Source organism: Ranitomeya imitator, chromosome 1, assembly GCF_032444005.1.
Source record: "Ranitomeya imitator isolate aRanImi1 chromosome 1, aRanImi1.pri, whole genome shotgun sequence".
NCBI lineage: Eukaryota > Metazoa > Chordata > Amphibia > Anura > Dendrobatidae > Ranitomeya > Ranitomeya imitator.
The window spans coordinates 895,351,978-895,373,961 of record NC_091282.1 but is presented as its reverse complement, the minus strand read 5'-3'; the positions used below and the strand labels follow the sequence as shown (position 1 = coordinate 895,373,961).

Below are 21,984 nucleotides of genomic sequence, written 5' to 3'. Positions count from 1 at the left end.
TTCGCCCCGAATTTTTTAATTTTCCAAGGGTAAGAGAAGAAATTGGACCCCAAAAGTTGTTGTACAATTTGTCCTGAGTACGCTGATACCCCATATGTGGGGGTAAACCACTGTTTGGGCGGATGGGAGAGCTCGGAAAGGAAGGAGCGCCGTTTGACTTTTCAATGCAAAATTGACAGGAATTGAGATGAGACGCCATGTTGCGTTTGCAGAGCCCCTAATGTACCTAAATAGTAGAAACCCCTCACAAGTGACACCATTTTGGAAAGTAGACCCCCTAAGGAACTTATCTAGATGTGTGGTGAGCGCTTTGACCCACCAAGGGCTTCACAGAAGTTTATAATGGAGAGCCATAAAAATAAAACAAAAATTTTTTCCCACAAAAATTATTTTTTAGCCCCCAGTTTTGTATTTTCCTGAGGGTAACAGGAGAAATTGGACCCCAAAAGTTGTTGTGCAATTTGTCCTGAGTGCGCTGATACCCCATATGTGGGGGGGGGACCCACCGTTTGGGCGCATGGGAGGATTCGGAAGGGAAGGAGCGCTATTTGGAATATAGACTTAGATGGAATGGTTTGCAGGCGTCACATTGCGTTTGCAGAACGTCTAATGTACCTAAACAGTAGAAACCCCCCACAAGTGACCCCATATTGGAAACTAGACCCCCCCACGAACTTATGTAGATGTGTTGTGAGAACTTTGAGCCCTCAAGTGTTTCACTACGGTTTTTAACGCAGAGCCGTGAAAATAAAAAATCTTTTTTTCCCCACAAAAATTATTTTTTAGCCCCCAGTTTTGTATTTTCCCAAAGGTAACAGGAGAAATTGGACCCCAAAAGTTGTTGTCCTATTTGTCCTGAGTACGCTGATACCCCATATGTTGGGGTAAACCCCTGTTTGGGCACACGTGAGAGCTCGGAAGGGAAGGAGCACTGTTTTACTTTATCAACGCAAAATTGGCTGGAATTGAGATCGGACGCCATGTCGCATTTGGAGAGCCCCTGATGTGCCTAAACAGTGGAAACCCCCAATTATAACTGAAACCCTAATCCAAACACACCCCTAACCCCAATTCCAACGGTAACCCTAACCACACCTCTAACCCAGACACACCCCTAACCCTAATCCCAACCCTATTCCCAACCGCAAATGTAATCCAAACCTTAACCCTAACTTTAGCCCCAACCCTAACTGTAGCCTTAACCCTAACTGTAGCCTTAACCCTAGCCCTAACCCTAACCATAACCCTAGCCCCAACCCTAGCCCCAACCCTAACCTTAGCCCTAACCCTAGCCCTAGCCCTAACCCTAGCCCTAACCCTAGCCCTAACCCTAGCCCTAACCCTAGCCCTAACCCTAGCCCTAACCCTAGCCCTAACCCTAGCCCTAATGGGAAAATGGAAATAAATACATTTTTTTAATTTTTTTATTTTTCCCTAACTAAGGGGGTGATGAAGGGGGGTTTGATTTACTTTTATAGCGGGTTTTTTAGCGGATTTTTATGATTGGCAGCCGTCACACACTGAAAGACGCTTTTTATTGCAAAAAATATTTTTTGCGTTACCACATTTTGAGAGCTATAATTTTTCCATATTTGAGTCCACAGAGTCATGTGAGGTCTTGTTTTTTGCGGGACGAGTTGCCGTTTTTATTGGTAACATTTTCGCGCACGAGACATTTTTTGATCGCTTTTTATTCCGATTTTTGTGAGGCAGAATTACCAAAAACCAGCTATTCATGAATTTCTTTTGGGGGAGGCGTTTATACCATTCCGCGTTTGGTAAAATTGATAAAGCAGTTTCATTCTTCGGGTCAGTACGATTACAGCGACTCCTCATTTATATAATTTTTTTTAATGTTTTGGCGCTTTTATACGATAAAAAATATTTTATAGAAAAAATAATTATTTTTACATCGCTTTATTCTGAGGACTATAACTTTTTTATTTGTTTGCTGATGTTGCTGTATGGCGGCTCGTTTTTTGCGGGACAAGATGACGCTTTCAGTGTTACCATGGTTATTTATATCCATCTTTTTGATCGCGTGTTATTCCACTTTTTGTTCGGCGGTATGATAATAAAGCGTTGTTTTTTGCCTCGTTTTTTTTTTTTTTCTTACGGTGTTTACTGAAGGGGTTAACTAGTGGGACAGTTTTATAGGTCGGGTCGTTACGGACGCGGCGATACTAAATATGTGTACTTTTATTGTTTTGTTTTTTTTTTTGATAAAAAAATGTATTTATGGGAATAATATTTTTTTTTTTTTTTTCATTATGTAGGTTTTTTTGTTTGTTTGTTTTTGTTTTTTTTTTTTTACACACTTGTAAAAAAATTTTTAAACTTTTTTACTTTGTCCCGGGGGGGACAATACAGATCGGTGATCTGCCAGTTTGCACAGCACTCTGGCAGATCACTGATCTGTCTCAGAGCGCTGCAGCGTTACCAAGTGCCTGCTCTGAGCAGGCACTTGGTAAGGCACCTCCCTCCCTGCAGGACCCGGATCCGCGGCCATCTTGGATCCGGGATTTGCTGCAGGGAGGAAGGTAGGAGACCCCCGGAGCAACGCGATCACATCAGGGAAGCCCGCAGGGAGCCCCCTCCCTGCGCGATGCTTCCCTGCACCGCCGGCACATCGCGATCATGTTTGATCGCGGTGTGCCGGGGGTTAATGTGTCTGGGGCGGTCCGTGACCGCTCTTGGCACATAGTGCCGGATGTCAGCTGCGATAGGCGTAGACGTACTATTCCGTCCTTGGGAAGTAAAGCCCACCCCACATGGACGGAATAGTACGTCTAATGGCAGAAAGGGGTTAAAAACACAAGAAGTAGGTAAAAATGGCACCATAATTTGTCCCACAATTTCTACTGAACCCGTCAATACCCCATATGTAGATATACAGTACTACTTAGCCATATGGAGAGACTCAGGAGGAACAGAACGCTATTTGCCTCCTGCAGCGCAGATTTTACTAGAAGAGTTTGCGGACTCCATATACAGAGAACCTAATTGCTTGAAGAGCAGAATCCACCTCAAAGTGACCCCATTTTGGAAATTATACCCCTTAGGGAATTTATCTACAGGTGTAGTGACTATTTGAACTCCATGGGTATTTTACAGAAACAAGGAGCATGAATGTTACCGAGTGAAAATTGCCGTTGAAGTCACCAGTACACTGTAGTGACCAGTACATTATGCTCAGCCCATATAAACAGGAGAAAAAAGGAGCATACAATATAAATAATTTTATAAACAAGTGTCTTTTATTGGTACAAAAAAATACTAAAAATAGTAAGCAATTACATGTTGGGTGTCATCCAGTCAGGCACAAAAGGAGAACCACCCCCATGCGACCCATATATATATATATATATATATATATACATAATGGCCGAGGGAAAAGAAACTCCCACATACAGATAACCTGGAAGACTAAGCCCACATGTACCTAGATGAATGTCGTAACAAGTGATAGAGCTACTCTACCGGTAATGTGCAGTGCATCATGAGGTAACAAGTACCGTGGCTGAGCTTACCAGTGGGGGGTGCAGGAGGAGGGTCCGACCGGAAAAGAAAGCGCCCCGACGCATGATGCACTGCACATTACCGGTAGTGTAGCTCTATCACTTGTTACGACACTCATCTAGGTACATGTGGGCTTAGTCTTCCAGGTTATCTGTATGTGGGAGTTTCTTTTCCCTAGGCTATTATGTCATTATATATATATATATATATATATATATATATATATATATATATATATATATATATATATATATATAGTCGCATGGGGGTGGTTCTCCTTTTGTGCCTGACTGGATGACACCCAACATGTAATTGCTTACTATTTTTAGTATTTTTTGTACCAATAAAAGACACTTGTTTATAAAATTATTTATATTGTATGCTCCTTTTTTCTCCTGTTTATATGCTTGTTCTGGAGCTTTTTCGACTGATCTGGGTGCACTCTATGGTTATGTGCTGCAGCCCAGACCAGCATTATGATATTGGGACTTTTGTTAACATTATGCTCAGCCCGTAGTTCTGGAGGCATGCACTCATAAGGTTGGATGGCTCTCACTGCTTCAGAGATGCCAAATAAGGACGCTATATGTGGTTTAGGTACACTGTGGGGCTCAGAAGAAAGGAGGCATTTGGAGAAGAGAATTTTTTGCATTTCTTTTGGCGGGTGAGGAGCCATTTTGTTTTTCCAGAGCCCTTGTACTACCAGTAACATGAAAGCCCACTATATTTCCGTTAACAGATGACGGACCTGAGTAGGGACTTGCTTTTTGTGTGGATTGAGTTGAAGCTTTTATTGGGAGCATTTTACATAACGTTTGGGATCACATTTATCCAGTGCTCTATGCTGACCACTTACTTTGGGGTTTCCATCTAAATCTCTGAGTGATGTGATTCAATGAAGTCCCTGAGAGATACACTCACTATAATGAGGCAGCAGACTTACTTTGGACTCCGTCTGGCCTATGTTCATTGGTGTCCTTTCCAGAAGTGCACAAAGCTAGGGCCGACGGCAACTTTAACAGATTCCTGAAAAGATGGACACAGCTGGATCACAGGTCAGACGGCATCCAGATGCCTCCATCTACCTCATTATAGGAAATCTTCCTCCAGAGGTTCCATCTGAATGACGTATTTCAGAGATTTACACGGAAACCTCGGTGTAAGCGCTGAGCGCAGAATAAATGTGAGCCTTACTGGGATCTTTGGGAGAAAGAATTAAGAAAAATCAACATTTAAGATGGGTCGGCTCCAATCCTCAATGTTTGAGAGGTCACTCACTAGATGCAGATTTTGTAGATAGGATATGGGGCTGCCCTATTATCCTTTCCAACTGGAACGAGGTAGTATCGTATTGACATCCCTAGCACAAACCCCTGTTCCTCTCAAGCCACTAGTTTATTTGTGGTGTTGGATGAAGAGACATGGGGACATTATGTTAAGATTTTCCTACGTGAGACACTCTTTCTGGCCAGAAAGGTGATGGCATTTCGCTGGATGGTAGATTCACATCCATGTCTCAGAGCCTGGATTGAATTGGTAAATTCAGTTATACCATATGAGGGAACTCTACATCAAAATATGGGCTGTTTAAGGAAATCTGACAAGATTTGGGACAGATGGAACTCTTCATCTTACTATACCAGCACGTAGTGGTCTAGTAACACCGTGAATGTTATGGTTAAAATACATAGAGTCATTTTATGGCATCACATGGTTGTTAACACTGTAACTGTACTAGGCAGCAGAATATAGTTTAGATACGTAGTATCATTCTGGGATATATATTACCAAATATATAAGGATAAATAGTGCTTTCTGTTCACTTGTAATTGGTCTAGTGTCCATACAGCAATATATGGAATTGTGAAATTAAAATTGTACAAACAATTTAATGTACAAATTTTCTGATCTCTCATAACACTGACAGATACACATGTATTATTTGGTTGTATACTAATGTGTACATTTTGTTTTGTGGTTTAATTACCGAAATTAAAAAAAAAAAAAAAAAAAATCAACAGCATGTGAAGAATTGGATTTACGGTATTTTTTACGCCGTTCCTAGTGCGGTAGAAGTGATTATGCGACTTTATTCTTCAGGTTGGTGCAATTACAGCGATACGAGATTTATATCGGGTTTGTATGTTTGGCAGCTGTCACACACTAAAAGATGCTTTTTATTGCAAAAAAATATTTTTGTATCACCATATTTTGATAGCTATAAATTTTCCATATTTTGGCCCACAGAGTCAATAGTACATCCGATGGCATATCCCCCGCTTTGATGTGGGCTCCGGCAGTGAGCCCGCATCAAAGACGGGACATGTCAGCTGTTTTTAACAGCTGACGTGCCCGCAATAGGCGTGGGCGGAATCGCCATTCACCCACCGCTATTAACCAGTTAAATGCCGCCATCAAACTGACAGCGGCATTTAACAAGCGGTTCCGCCATCCGTCCTTCAAATGGGTGCACCGGCGACCCCCGACACGTGATCGTGGGTCATCAGTGCATTGAAATGACAACCAAAGGTCTCCTGAAGACCTCTATGGTTGTTGATGCCAGATTGCTATGAGCGCCATCCTGTGGTCGGCGCTCGTAGCAATGTTGTAATTCTACAGTCATGGACAAAAATTGAGAATAAGACAAATATTAATTTTTCCAAAGGTTCGGCTGTCACTTTCTTTTGTATGTACACCCCCGTGCCGTGAAGATATGCTACAATAAAGTACCTGTTTGTGAAGACTGGTGAGTGCTGCCAATTTTTCTACGCTTCAATATTAATTTTTCCAAAGTCTACTGCTTCATTTTTTTTAATGGCAATTTGCATATACTCCTGAATGTCAGAGTGATCAGCTTCATAGCAATTACTGTACTTGCAAAGTCAATATTTGCCCAGAAAATGAACTTTAACCCACAAAACACATTTCACAATCATTGCAGTCCTGCCTTAACCCCTTCATGACCCAGCCTATTTTGACCTTAAAGACCTTGCCGTTTTTTGCAATTCTGACCAGTGTCCCTTTATGAGGTAACAACTCAGGAACGCTTCAACGGATCCTAGCGGTTCTGAGATTGTTTTTTCGTGACATATTGGGCTTCATGTTAGTGGTAAATTTAGGTCAATAAATTCTGCGTTTATTTGTGATAAAAACGGAAATTTGGCGAAAATTTTGAAAATTTCGCAATTTTCACATTTTGAATTTTTATTCTGTTAAACCAGAGAGTTATGTGACACAAAATAGTTAATAAATAACATTTCCCACATGTCTACTTTACATCAGCACAATTTTGGAAACAAAATTTTTTTTTGCTAGGAAGTTATAAGGGCTAAAATTTGACCAGCGATTTCTCATTTTTACAACGAAATTTACAAAGCCATTTTTTTTAGGGACCACCTCACATTTGAAGTCAGTTTGAGGGGTCTATATGGCTGAAAATACCCAAAAGTGACACCATTCTAAAAACTGCACCCCTCAAGGTACTCAAAACCACATTCAAGAAGTTTATTAACCCTTCAGGTACTTCACAGCAGCAGAAGCAACATGGAAGGAAAATATGAACATTTAACTTATTAGTCACAAAATTATCTTTTAGCAACAATTTTTTTATTTTCCCAATGGTAAAAGGAGAAACTGAACCACGAAAGTTGTTGTCCAATTTGTCCTGAGTACACTGATACCTCATATGTTGGGGTAAACCACTGTTTGGGCGCACGGCAGGGCTTGGAAGGGAAGGAGCGCCATTTGACTTTTTGAATCAAAAATTGGCTCCACTCTTTAGCGGACACCATGTCACGTTTGGAGAGCCCCCGTGTGCCTAAAAATTGGAGCTCCCCCACAAGTGACCCCATTTTGGAAACTAGACGCCCCAAGGAACTTATCTAGATGCATAGTGAGCACTTTGAACCCCCAGTTGCTTCACAAATTGATCTGTAAAAATGAAAAAGTACTTTTTTTTCACAAGAAAAATTCTTTTCGCCTCAATTTTTTCATTTTCACATGGGCAATAGGATAAAATGGATCCTAAAATTTGTTGGGCAATTTCTCCCGAGTACGCCGATACCTCATATGTGGGGGTAAACCACTGTTTGGGCACACGGCAGGGCTCGGAAGGGAAGGCGCGCCATTTGACTTTTTGAATGGAAAATTAGCTCCAATTGTTAGCGGACACCATGTCGCGTTTGGAGAGCCCCTGTGTACCTAAACATTGGAGCTCCCCCACAAGTGACCCCATTATGGAAACTAGACCCCCCAAGGAACTTACCTAGATGCATATTGAGCACTTTAAACCCCCAGGTGCTTCACAGAAGTTTATAACGCAAAGCCATGAAAATAAAAAATAATTTTTCCTTTCCTCAAAAATGATTTTTTAGCCTGGAATTTCCTATTTTGCCAAGGGTAATAGGAGAAATTGGACCCCAAATGTTCTTGTCCAGTTTGTCCTGAGTATGCCGATACCCCATATGTTGGGGTAAACCACTGTTTGGGCACACGGCAGGGCTCGGAAGGGAAGGCACGCCATTTGGCTTTTTAAATGGAAAATTAGCTCCAATCATTAGCGGACACCATGTCACGTTTGGAGAGCCCCTGTATGCCTAAACATTGGAGATCCCCCACAAATGACCCCATTTTGGAAACTAGACCCCCAAAGGAACTAATCTAGATGTGTGGTGAGGACTTTGAACCCCCAAGTGCTTCACAGAAGTTTATAACGCAGAGCCATAAAAAAAAAAAAAAAATTATTTTCTCAAAAATGATCTTTTAGCATGCAATTTTTTATTTTCCCCAAGGGTAACAGGAGAAATTTCACCCCAAAAGTTGTTGTCCAGTTTCTCCTGAGTACACCGATACCCCATGTGTGGGGGTAAACCACTGTTTGGGCACACGCCGGGGCTCGGAAGTGAAGTAGTGACGTTTTGAAATGCAGACTTTGATGGAATGCTCTGCGGGCGTCACGTTGCGTTTGCAGAGCCCCTGATGTGGCTAAACAGTAGAAACCCCCCACAAGTGACCCCATTTTGGAAACTAGACCCCGAAAGGAACTTATCTAGATGTGTGGTGAGCACTTTGAACCCCCAAGTGTTTCACAGAAGTTTACAACGCAGAGCCGTGAAAATAAATACGTTTTCTTTCCTCAAAATAATTATTTAGCCCAGAATTTTTTATTTTCCCAAGGATTACAGGAGAAATTGGACCCCAAAAGTTGTTGTCCAGTTTCTCCTGAGTACGCTGATACCCCATGTGTGGGGGTAAACCACTGTTTGGGCACACGTCGGGGCTCAGAAGGGAAGTAGTGACTTTTGAAATGCAGACTTTGATGGAATGGTCTGCGGGCGTCACGTTGCGTTTGCAGAGCGCCTGGTGTGCCTAAACAGTAGAAACCCCCCCACAAGTGACCCCATTTTAGAAACTAGACCCCCCAAGGAACTTATCTAGATATGTGGTGAGCACTTTGAAACCCCCAAGTGCTTCACAGACGTTTACAACGCAGAGCCGTGAAAATAAAAAATCATTTTTCTTTCCTCAAAAATGATGTTTTAGCAAGCATTTTTTTATTTTCACAAGGGTAACAGGAGAAATTGGACACCAGTAATTGTTGCGCAGTTTATCCTGAGTATGCTGGTACCCCATATGTGGGGGTAAACCACTGTTTGGGCACACGTCGGGGCTCGGAATTGAGGGAGCACCATTTGACTTTTTGAATACAAGATTGGCTGGAATCAATGGTGGCGCCATGTTGCGTTTGGAGACCCCTGATGTGCCTAAACAGTGGAAACCCCTCAATTCTAACTCCAACACTAACCCCCCCACACCCGTAACCCTAATCCCAACTGTAGCCATAACCCTAATCACAACCCTAACCCCAACCCTAACCCTAAGGCTATGTGCCCACATTGCGGATTTGTGTGAGATTTTTCAGCATCATTTTTGAAAAATCCGCGGGTGAAAGGCACTGCGTTTTACCTGCGGATTTTCCGCGGATTTCCAGTGTTTTTTGTGTGGATTTCATCTGCGGATTCCGCACGGTATTTTCCGCACCATGGGCACAGCGGATTTGGTTTTCCATAGGTTTACTTGGTACTGAAAACCTGATGGAACACTGCTGCGAATCCGCAGCGGCCAATCCGCTGCGGATCCGCAGCCAAATCCGCACCGTGTGCACATAGCCTAATTCTAAAGGTATGTGCACACGCTGCGGAAAACGCTGCGGATCCGCAGCAGTTTCCCATGAGTTTACAGTTCAATGTAAACATATGGGAAACAAAAATCGCTGTACACATGCTGCGGAAAAACTGCACGGAAACGCAGCGGTTTACATTCCGCAGCATGTCTCTTCTTTAAGCGGATTCCGCAGCGGTTTTACAACTGCTCCAATAAAAAACCGCAGTTGTAAAACCGCAGTGAAATGCGCAGAAAAAACATGGTAAATCCGCCATAAATCCGCAGCGGTTTAGCACTGCGGATTTATCAAATCCGCAGAGGAAAAATCCGCAGAGGACCAGAATACGTGTGCACATACCAAAACCATAACCCTAGCTCTAACCCTAGCTCTAACCCTAACCCTACCCCTATTCTAACATTAGTGGAAAAAAAAAATTCTATTTTTTTTATTGTCCCTACCTATGGGGGTGACAAGGGGGGGGGGGGGGGCATTTATCATTTTTTTATTTTGATCACTGGGATAGATTATATCTCAGTGATCAAAATGCACTTTGAACGAATCTGCCGGCCGGCAGATTCGGCGGGCGCACTGCGCATGAGCTCCCCATTTTGGAAGATGGCGGCGCCCAGGGAGAAGACGGACGGACCCCGGCAGGATCGGTAAGTATGATGGGGTGGTGGGGAGCACAGAGGGGGGGTGGATCGGAGCATGGGGGGGTGGATCGGAGCACGGGGGGGTGGAACGGAGTGCGGGGGGGTGATTGGAGCACGGGGGGGAGCGGACAAGAGCACGGGGGGGGAGCGGAGCACAGGACGGAGGGGAGCGGGGCAGTGTACCGGGCAGATCGGAGGGCTGGGGGGGGCGATCGGTGGGGTGGGGTGGGGGCACATTAGTATTTCCAGCCATGGCCGATGATATTGCAGCATCGGCCATGGCTGGATTGTAATATTTCACCCGTTATAATAGGTGAAATATTACAAATCGCTCTGATTGGCAGTTTCACTTTCAACAGCCAATCAGAGCGATCGTAGCCACGAGGGGGTGAAGCCACCCCCCCTGGGCTAAACTACCACTCCCCCTGTCCCTGCAGATCGGGTGAAATGGGAGTTAACCCTTTCACCCGATCTGCAGGGACGCGATCTTTCCATGACGCCACATAGGCGTCATGGGTCGGATTGGCACCGACTTTCATGACACCTACGTGGCGTCATGGGTCGGGTAGGGGTTAAAAGGAGCAGCTAACATCGTTTTAGTGATTGATCCATTAACACAGGTGTGGGTGTTGATGAGGACAGGGCTGGCGATCAGTCATGATTAAGTAAGAATGACATCACTGGACACTTTAAAAGGAGGTTGGTGCTTGGTATCATTGTTTCTCTTCAGTTAACCATGGTTATCTCTAAAGAAACACGTGCAGCCATCATTGCACTGCACAAAAATGGCCTAACAGGGAAGAGTATCGCAGCTACAAAGATTGCACCTCAGTCAACAATCTATCGCATCATCAAGAACTTCAAGGAGAGAGCTTCCATTGTTGTCAAAAAGGCTCCAGGGCGCCCAAGAAAGACCAGCAAGCGCCAGGATCGTATCTTAAAACTGTTTCAGCTGCGGGATCGGACTACCAGCAGTGCCGAGCTTGCTCAGGAATGGCAGCAGGCTGGTTTGAGTGCTTCTGCACGCACTGTGAGGCGGAGACTCTTTGAGCAAGGCCTGGTTTCAAGGAGGGCAGCAAAGAAGCCACTTCTCTCCAGAAAAAACATTAGGGACCGACTGATATTCTGCAAAAGGTACAGGAAGTGGACTGCTGAGGACTGGGGCAAAGTCATTTTCTCTGATGAATCCCCTTTTCGATTGTTTGGGACATCTGGAAAACCGCTTATTCGGAGAAGAGGTGAGCGCTACCACCAGTCTTGTCTCATGCCAACTGTAAAGCATCCTGAAACCATTCATGTGTGGGGTTGCTTCTCAGCCAAGGGAATCGGCTCACTCACAGTCATGAATAAAGAATGGTACCAGAATGTCCTCCAAGAACAACTTCTCCCAACCGTCCAAGAGCAGTTTGGCGCCCAACAATGCCTTTTTCAGCATGATGTAGCACCTTGCCATAAAGCAAAGGTGATAACTAAATGGCTCATGGAACAAAACATAGAGATTTTGGGTCCATGGCCTGGAAACTCCCCAGATCTTAATCCCATTGAGAACTTGTGGTCAATCATCAAGAGACGGGTGGACAAACAAAAACCAACAAATTCTAGCAAAATGCAAGCATTGATTATGCAAGAATGGACTGCTATCAGTCAGGATGTGGTCCAGAAGTTGATTGAGAGCATGCCAGGGAGAATTGCAGAGGTCTTGAAGAAGAAGGGTCAACACTGCAAATATTGACTTGCTGCATTAACTCATTCTGTCAATATAACCTATTGGTACTCATAATATGATTGCAATTATATTTCTGTATGTGATATAAACAGACAAACACTAATAAAAACCAGAGGGCAGAAGATCATGTGAAAATATAATTTTGGTGTCATTCTCAAAAATTTTGGCCATGACTGTACTACATAGAGGCGATCTGAGCATCGCCTCTATGTAGCAGAGGCATTCAAGTTGTGGCAGCTTCTAGCCTCCCATGGAGGCTATTAACCCCTTTACCCCCAAGGGTGGTTTGCACGTTAATGACCGGGCCAATTTTTACAATTCTAACCACTGTCCCTTTATGAGGTTATAACTCTGGAATGCTTCAACGGATCCCAGTGATTCTGACATGGTTTTCTCGAGACATATTGTACTTCATGATAGTGGAAAAACTTCTTTGATATTACCTGCGTTTATTTGTTGAAAAAAAGGAAATTTGGCGAAAATTTTGAAAATTTCGCAATTTTCCAACTTTGAATTTTTATGCAATTAAATCACAGAGATGTGTCACACAAAATACTTAATAAGTAACATTTCCCACATGTCTACTTTACAGCAGCACAATTTTGGAACCAAAATTTTCATTTGTTAGGGAGTTATAGGGGTTAAAAGTTGACCAGCAATTTCTCATTTTTACAACACCATCTTTTTTTTTTTTTTAGGGACCACATCTCATTTGAAGTCATTTTTAGGGGTCTATATGATAGAAAATACCCAAGTGTGACACCATTCTAAAAACTGCACGCCTCAAGGTGCTCAAAACCATATTCAAGAAGTTTATTAACCCTTCTGATGCTTCACAGGAATTTTTGAAATATTTAAATAAAAATGAACATTTAACTTTTTTTTTTTCACAAAATTTTTTACTTCAGCTCCAATTTGTTTTATTTTACCAAGGGTAACAGGAGAAAATGGACCCAAAAAGTTGTTGTACAATTTGTCCTGAGTACACCGATACCCCATATGTGGGGGTAAATCACTGTTTGGGCACATGACAGAGCTCGGAAGCGAAGGAGCGCCATTTGACTTTTCAATGCAAAATTGACTGGAATCGAGATGGGACACCATGTTGCGTTTGGAGAGCCCCTGATGTGCCTAAACATTGAAAACCCCAACAATTGACACCATTTTGGAAAGAAGACCCCCTAAGGAACTTATCTAGAGGTGTGGTGAGCACTTTGACCCACCAAGTGCTTCACAGAAGTTTATAATGTAGAACCGTAAAAATAAAAAATCATTTCTTTCACAAAAATTATCTTTTCGCCCCAATTTTTTATTTTTCCAAGGGTAAGAGAAGAAATTCGACCCCAAAAGTTGTTGTCCAATTTGTCTTGAGTACGCTGATACCCCATATGTGGGGGGGAACCACCGTTTGGGCGCATGGGTGGGCTCGGAAAGGTAGGAGCGCCATTTGGAATGCAGACTTAGATGGAATGGTCTGCAGGTGTCACATTGCGTTTGCAGAGCCCCTAATGTACCTAAACAGTAGAAACCCCCCACAAGTGACCCCATATTGGAAACTAGACCCCCCAAGGAACTTATCTAGATGTGTTGTGAGCCCCCAAGTGTTTCATTACAGTTTATAACGCAGAGCCGTGAAAATAAAAAATCTTTTTTTTTTCCCCACAAAAATTATTTTTTAGCCCCCAGTTTTGTATTTTCCCAAGAGTAACAGGAGAAATTGGACCGCAAAAGTTGTTGTCCTATTTGTCCTGAGTACGCTGATACCCCATATGTTGGGGTAAACCCCTGTTTGGGCACACGGGAGAGCTCGGAAGGGAAGGAGCACTGTTTTACTTTTTCAACGCAGAATTGGCTGGAATTGAGATCGGACGCCATGTCGCGTTTGGAGAGCCCCTGATGTGCCTAAACAGTAGAAACCCCCCAATTATAACTGAAACCCTAGTCCAAACACACCCCTAACCCTAATCCCAACAGTAACCCTAACCACACCTCTAACCCTGACACACCCCTAATCCCAACCGTAAATGTAATCTAAACCCTAACCGTAACTTTAGCCCCAACCCTAGCCCCATACCTTTTTTTTTAATTTTTCCCCTAACTAAGGGGGTGATGAAGGGGGGTTTGATTTACTTTTATAACGGGTTTTTTAGCGGATTTTTATGATTGGCAGCCGTCACACACTAAAAGACGCTTTTTATTGCAAAAAATATTTTTTGCGTTACCACATTTTGAGAGCTATAATTTTTCCATATTTTGGTCCACAGAGTCATGTGAGGTCTTGTTTTTTGTGGGACGAGTTGACGTTTTTATTGGTACCTTTTTCGGGTACATGACATTTTTTGATCGCTTTTTATTCCGATTTTTGTGAGGCAGAATGACCAAAAACCAGCTATTCATGAATTTCTTTTGGGGGGAGGCGTTTATACCGTTCCGCGTTTGGTAAAATTGATGAAGCAGTTTTATTCTTCGGGTCAGTACGATTACAGCGATACCTCATTTATATAATTTTTTTATGTTTTGGCGCTTTTATACGATAAAAACTCTTTTATAGAAAAAATAATTATTTTTGCATCCCTTTATTCTCAGGATTATAACTTTTATTTTTTTGCTGATGATGCTGTATGTCAGCTCGTTTTTTGCGGGACAAGATGACATTTTCAGCGATACTATGGTTGTTTATATATTTTTTTGATCGCGTGTTATTCCACTTTTTGTTTGGCGGTATGATAATAAAGCGGTTTTTTTGCCTGTTTTTTTTTTCTTACGGTGTTTACTGAAGGGGTTAACTAGTGGCCAGTCTTATATAAGTCGGGTTGTTACGGACACGGAGATACTAAATATGTGTACTTTTATTGTTTGTTTTTTTTATTTAGATAAAGAAATGTATTTATGGGATTATATAATTTTTTTTTTTCATTATTTAGGATTTTTTTTTTTTTTACTTTGTCCCAGGAGGGGACATCACAGATCTTTGATCTGCACAGCACTCTGTCAGATCAGCGATCTGAGTAAAGGTACCGTCACACTTAGCGACGCTGCAGCGATACCGACAATGATCCGGATCGCTGCAGCGTCGCTGTTTGGTCGCTGGAGAGCTGTCACACAGACCGCTCTCCAGCGACCAACGTTGTTACGATGCCGGTAACCAGGGTAAACATCGGGTAACTAAGCGCAGGGCCGCGCTTAGTAACCCGATGTTTACCATCCTAAAAGTAAAAAAAAACAAACAGTACATACTTACCTACCGCTGTCTGTCCCCTGCGCTGTGCTCTGCTCTCCTCCTGTACTGGCTGTGTGAGCACAGCGGCCGGAAAGCAGAGCGGTGACGTCACCGCTCTGCTTTTCCGGCTGACCGACGCTCACAGCCAGGAGGAGGAGTGCAGAGCACAGCGCTGGAGGACAGACGGCGGTAGGTAAGTATGTAGTGTTTGTTTTTTTTTTACTTTTAGGATGGTAACCAGGGTAAACATCGGGTTACTAAGCGCGGCCCTGCGCTTAGTTACCCGATGTTTACCCTGGTTACCAGTGAAGACATCGCTGAATCGGTGTCACACACGCCGATTCAGCGATGTCTGCGGGGAGTCCAGCGACGAAACAAAGTTCTGGACTTTCTTCCCCGACCAGCGATCTCCCAGCAGGGGCCTGATCGCTGCTGCCTGTCACACTGGACGATATCGCTAGCGAGGACGCTGCAACGTCACGGATCGCTAGCGATATCGTCTAGTGCGACGGTACCTTTAGAGCACTGCAGGCTTACCAAGCGCCTGCTTTGAGCAGGCACTTGGTAAGCCACCTCCCCGCATGACCCAGATGCCGCGGCCATTTTGGATCCGGGCCTGCTGCAGGGAGGGAGGTAAGGAGACCCTCGCAGCAACGCGATCATATTGCGTTGCTGCGGGGGTGTCAGGGAAGCCCGCAGGGAGCCCCCTCCCTGCGCGATGCTTCCCTGCACCGCGATCATGTTTGATTGCGGTGTGCCGGGGGTTAATGTGCCGGGGGCAGTCAGTGACCTCTCCTGGCATATAGTGCCGGATGTCAGCTGTGATAGGCAGCTGACACCCGGCCGCGATCGGCCGCGCTCCCCCCCATGAGCGCGGCCGATCGCTATGATGTACTATCCCGTCGGTGGGCATACGGGCCCACCCCACCTCGACAGGACAGTACGTCAGATGTCAGAAAGGGGTTAAAGCATGCCAAAATTTTTTTAAAAAAAGTTTAAAAATATGAAAATATATATATAAAAGTTTAAGTCTGCCCCTTTTTGCCCCATTCTAAAAAAAAATCCAACTTACACATATTTGATATCGCCGCGTTCAGAATCGACCGATCAATTAAAAAAACAGGATTAACCTGATCGCTAAACAGCCTAGCGAGGAAAAAAGTCAAAACTCCGGAATTACTTTTCTTGGTCGCCACAACATTGCATTAAAATGCAATAACGGGCCATCAAAAGAACGTATCTGCACCAAAATGGTATCATTAAAAACGCCAGCTCGGCACACAAAAAATAAGACCTCAACCAACCCCAGATCATGAGAAGTGGAGACGCTACAGGTAACAGAAAATTGCGCAATTTTTTTTTTTTTTTTTTTTTTTTTAAACCAAAGTTTGGAATTTTTATTTCACCGCTTAGATGAAAAAGAACCTAGACATATTTGGTGTCTGTGAACTCGTAATGACCTGGAGAATCATAATGGCTGGTCAGTTTTAGTACTTAGTGAACCTAGCAAAAAAGCCAAACAAAAAAACAAGTGTGGGATTGCACTTTTTTTTTGCAATTTACCTGCACTTGGAATTTTTTTTCCTGTTTCCGAGTTAACGACATGGTGAAACCAATGGTGTCGTTCAAAAGTACAACTCGTCACGCAAAAAGCAAGCCCTCACATGGCCATTTTTACCAAAAAATAAAAAAGTTATGGGAAGAAGGGGAGCAAAAAATGGAAACGCCAAAACAGAAATACCCCTGGTCCTAAAGGGGTTAACTCAAAACTGAAAATAAAGATTAAACAACCACAAGACGGATTTCATCATCCAAGGTATCATTTTAATTAGTATAATGGACCAAACCTGACACTGTGTGTAGGTTACTGTACATAATCCTGCTTACAGGTTTCCTTAAAGAGAAGGAGTACCATTTGACTTTTAAAACCAAAATTTGCTGGAATAATTAGCAGATGCCATGTCGCATTTGGATTTGGGAGCACAGAATCTGCTGAATGTCTTTTGGAGGGCCATTTCACTTTTCCAGAGCCTTTGAGCTCCCTATATATAACCGGTAACAGATGACGGACCTGAGTGGGGACTTGCTGTGTGGATTGATTTGAAACTTTTATTAGGAACATTTTACACAACGTTTGGGATCACATTTATCCAGCGCTCTACGCTGAGCACTTACATCAGGGTTTCCATCTAAGACACCGAGTGATGAGATGCAGATGAGTCCATCTGCCTCATTATAGGGAATCTTCCGCCAGGGATTCCGTCTGAATCACATATTTCAGAGATTTACACGGAAACCCCAGTGTTTACTGCGATCTTTGGGAGTTTTTTTTTCTCTGTTCCTAGTATGGTTAAAGTAATTAGATGACTATTCTTCAGATCGGTGTGACTACAGCGATACCAGATTTACATCAGGTTTTTATGTTTGGTTTCTGTCACACACACACACACTAATAGACGCTTTTTTGCAAAACTAGCATTGACATATTTTGAAATCTGCAATTTTTCCATTTTATTCTGAGAGGTATAACTTTATTTTTCTGCTGTATTGCAGCTTATTTGCGAGGTAAGATGACGTTTTCAGTAGTACTATTTTTATTTCTTACATTCGTCTTTTTGATTGCCTTTTGTTCCACTTTTTGTTGGGTGGTATGATGGTAAAATATTGTTTTTTGCCTCGTCTATTTCTATTACGGTGTTCACTAAAGGGGTTAACTTGTGGGACAGTTTTACAGGTCGTGTTGTTACGGACGCAGCGAGATCTATATACACACACAAAAAAGTGCACTTGTTACATAAAAATACTTATGGGTACAATATATTTTTATTTTTTGATCATTTTTTTTTTTTTTTACTTTGTCCGATTATGGGCCTTTCACTTTTTGCAAGCTGATAAACGCCACTGTCAATGCAAAGGTTGCCAGTGCTCGCGCATATTGGCTTCCATAACCTCCCCGATGATCCGATAGCGGGAGAACGAATTGTTATAATAGCAGCCGGGGACTTGCTGAAGACCCCTATTGCTGCCATCTCAATATTCCTGTGAAACACAGAGCTGAATCCTACTTGCAATGCAATCAGATGAGTGCAATGCAATAAAAAAAAATGCACTCGCCCCAATGTTTCTCTATGGCGCAGCTCACATCTATGATTATTTTCACAAACCGATTCTGCATGGAAACACAATCACAGCATGTTCTGATTACACACGAGAATCTGATCGCACGCACCCATATACAGGTCCTTCTCAAAAAATTAGCATATAGTGTTAAATTTCATTATTTACCATAATGTAATGATTACAATTAAACTTTCATATATTATAGATTCATTATCCACCAACTGAAATTTGTCAGGTCTTTTATTGTTTTAATACTGATGATTTTTGCATACAACTCCTGATAACCCAAAAAACCTGTCTCAATAAATCATATTTCACCCATCCAATCAAATAAAAGTGTTTTTTAATAACAAACAAAAAAACCATCAAATAATAATGTTCAGTTATGCACTCAATACTTGGTCGGGAATCCTTTGGCAGAAATGACTGCTTCAATGCGGCGTGGCATGGAGGCAATCAGCCTGTGACACTGCTGAGATGTTATGGAGGCCCAGGATGCTTCAATAGCGGCCTTAAGCTCATCCAGAGTGTTGGGTCTTGCGTCTCTCAACTTTCTCTTCACAATATCCCACAGATTCTCTATGGGGTTCAGGTCAGGAGAGTTGGCAGGCCAATTGAGCACAGTAATACCATGGTCAGTAAACCATTTACCAGTGGTTTTGGCACTGTGAGCAGGTGCCAGGTCGTGCTGAAAAATGAAATCTTCATCTCCATAAAGCATTTCAGCCGATGGAAGCATGAAGTGCTCCAAAATCTCCTGATAGCTAGCTGCATTGACCCTGCCCTTGATGAAACACAGTGGACCAACACCAGCAGCTGACATGGCACCCCACACCATCACTGACTGTGGGTACTTGACACTGGACTTCAGGCATTTTGGCATTTCCTTCTCCCCAGTCTTCCTCCAGACTCTGGCACCTTGATTTCCGAATGACATGCAAAATTTGCTTTCATCAGAAAAAAGTACTTGGGACCACTTAGCAACAGTCCAGTGCTGCTTCTCTGTAGCTCAAAAGTGGCTTTACCTGGGGAATGCGGCACCTGTAGCCCATTTCCTGCACACGCCTGTGCACGGTGGCTCTGGATGTTTCCACACCAGACTCAGTCCACTGCTTCCTCAGGTTCCCCAAGGTCTGGAATCGGTCCTTCTCCACAATCTTCCTCAGGGTCCGGTCTCCTCTTCTCGTTGTACAGCGTTTTCTGCCACATTGTTTCCTTCCAACAGACTTACCATTGAGGTGCCTTGATACAGCACTCTGGGAACAGCCTATTTGTTGAGAAATTTCTTTCTGGGTCTTACCCTCTTGCTTGAGGGTGTCAATGATGGCCTTCTTGACATCTGTCAGGTCGCTAGTCTTACCCATGATGGGGGTTTTGAGTAATGAACCAGGCAGGGAGTTTATAAAAGCCTCAGGTATCTTTTGCATGTGTTTAGAATTAATTAGTTGATTCAGAAGATTAGGGTAATAGGTCGTTTAGAGAACCTTTTCTTGATATGCTAATTTATTGAGACAGGTTTTTTGGGTTATCAGGAGTTGTATGCCAAAATCATCAGTATTTAAACAATAAAAGACCTGACAAATTTCAGTTGGTGGATAATGAATCTATAATATATGAAAGTTTAATTGTAATCATTACATTATGGTAAATAATGAAATTTAACACTATATGCTAATTTTTTGAGAAGGACCTGTAAGTCTATGGGTGCATGTAAAACATCACCTTGCACTCGGATGTCACCCGAGTGCACTGCGATTCCCGCCGATGCCGACAGCAGAGGAGACGGAGAAATTACTTTCTCCAGCTGTATTCCGATTCTCTGATGCAAAATGATCGGAGCACAGTAGCATGACACTAGGCTCACGCTCGTAGCAGAGCAGGAGCTGAGGGTCATCGTGTCACATCCCATGCCCTCCCTTGAGAGAATTATTGGATGCCATACACTAATGGGACAAACTCCACAGGAGACCAAGCTTTTTACAATATACTGTAGTACGTAGTATTAGCAATCTCATGATGGCAGGCTACAGTCCCCTAAGGGCACCAAACAATCAGGTAAAAATATAATTAAAATAACCCCCTGTTATACTGTTAAAAATAAAAGGAAAAAAAATACTAATTTATTATCACTGCTTACAAGTCTGATCAAAAACTAATTACCCCCCTTCAGTAAACATCAGGAGGGAAAAAAAACAAACAAACAAACAAAACCTCAGCTAGCCAGAAAAATAAAAATCTCAGAAAGCGTCGAGATGAAAGCATAGTATGTATGTATGTATGTATGTATGTATGTATGTATGTATGTATGTATATATTTTATTTAACGCAAGCCCTCATACAATTAAAATAACTGGAAAATGAATTTTAAAAAAAAAGTGATGGCTTTTGGAAATAGCTAAAGAAAAAGGTCCTGGAGGGCTGTATATTTACCATATAAAGGATGTATTAATTTTATATTAGTATATAATGAAAGCCAGAAAAACTATGGAAATGGGGAAAACAAAAAAAATCAGAAGAAAATAATTGTGCAGCAATATGAAAAATGATGGCATGTAATGTGCAACACAAGGAACAATCCCTCCTGAATCCAAACTCTGGTCGGTTTAGTGACAGTGTGGTCACCTCCAGGTGTGACAGGGTGGGTGCACACTCTACTGTGGTCACCTCCAGGTGTGACAGGGTGCGTGCACACTCTACTGTGGTCACCTCCAGGTGTGACAGGGTGGGTGCACACTCTACTGTGGTCACCTCCAGGTGTGACAGGGTGCGTGCACACTCTACTGTGGTCACCTCCAGGTGTGACAGGGTGGGTGCACACTCTACTGTGGTCACCTCCAGGTGTGACAGGGTGCGTGCACACTCTACTGTGGTCACCTCCAGGTGTGACAGGGTGGGTGCACACTCTACTGTGGTCACCTCCAGGTGTGACAGGGTGCGTGCACACTCTACTGTGGTCACCTCCAGGTGTGACAGGGTGCGTGCACACTCTACTGTGGTCACCTCCAGGTGTGACAGGGTGGGTGCACACTCTACTGTGGTCACCTCCAGGTGTGACAGGGTGCGTGCACACTCTACTGTGGTCACCTCCAGGTGTGACAGGGTGCGTGCACACTCTACTGTGGTCACCTCCAGGTGTGACAGGGTGCGTGCACACTCTACTGTGGTCACCTCCAGGTGTGACAGGGCGGGTGCACACTCTACTGTGGTCACCTCCAGGTGTGACAGGGCGGGTGCACACTCTACTGTGGTCACCTCCAGGTGTGACAGGGCGGGTGCACACTCTACTGTGGTCACCTCCAGGTGTGACAGGGTGCGTGCACACTCTACTGTGGTCACCTCCAGGTGTGACAGGGTGGGTGCACACTCTACTGTGGTCACCTCCAGGTGTGACAGGGTGCGTGCACACTCTACTGTGGTCACCTCCAGGTGTGACAGGGCGGGTGCACACTCTACTGTGGTCACCTCCAGGTGTGACAGGGTGCGTGCACACTCTACTGTGGTCACCTCCAGGTGTGACAGGGTGCGTGCACACTCTACTGTGGTCACCTCCAGGTGTGACAGGGCGGGTGCACACTCTACTGTG

The 21,984-nt window shown here is 43.5% G+C and overlaps 1 protein-coding gene across 1 annotated transcript in view; it reads right to left on the bottom strand.

Moving 5' to 3' along the window:
* The window catches only part of GPAT3 (glycerol-3-phosphate acyltransferase 3), a 195,100-nt gene that overhangs the window by 172,273 nt on the left and 843 nt on the right, over window positions 1–21,984 (bottom strand). The gene's annotated exons all lie outside the window — the stretch shown is intronic.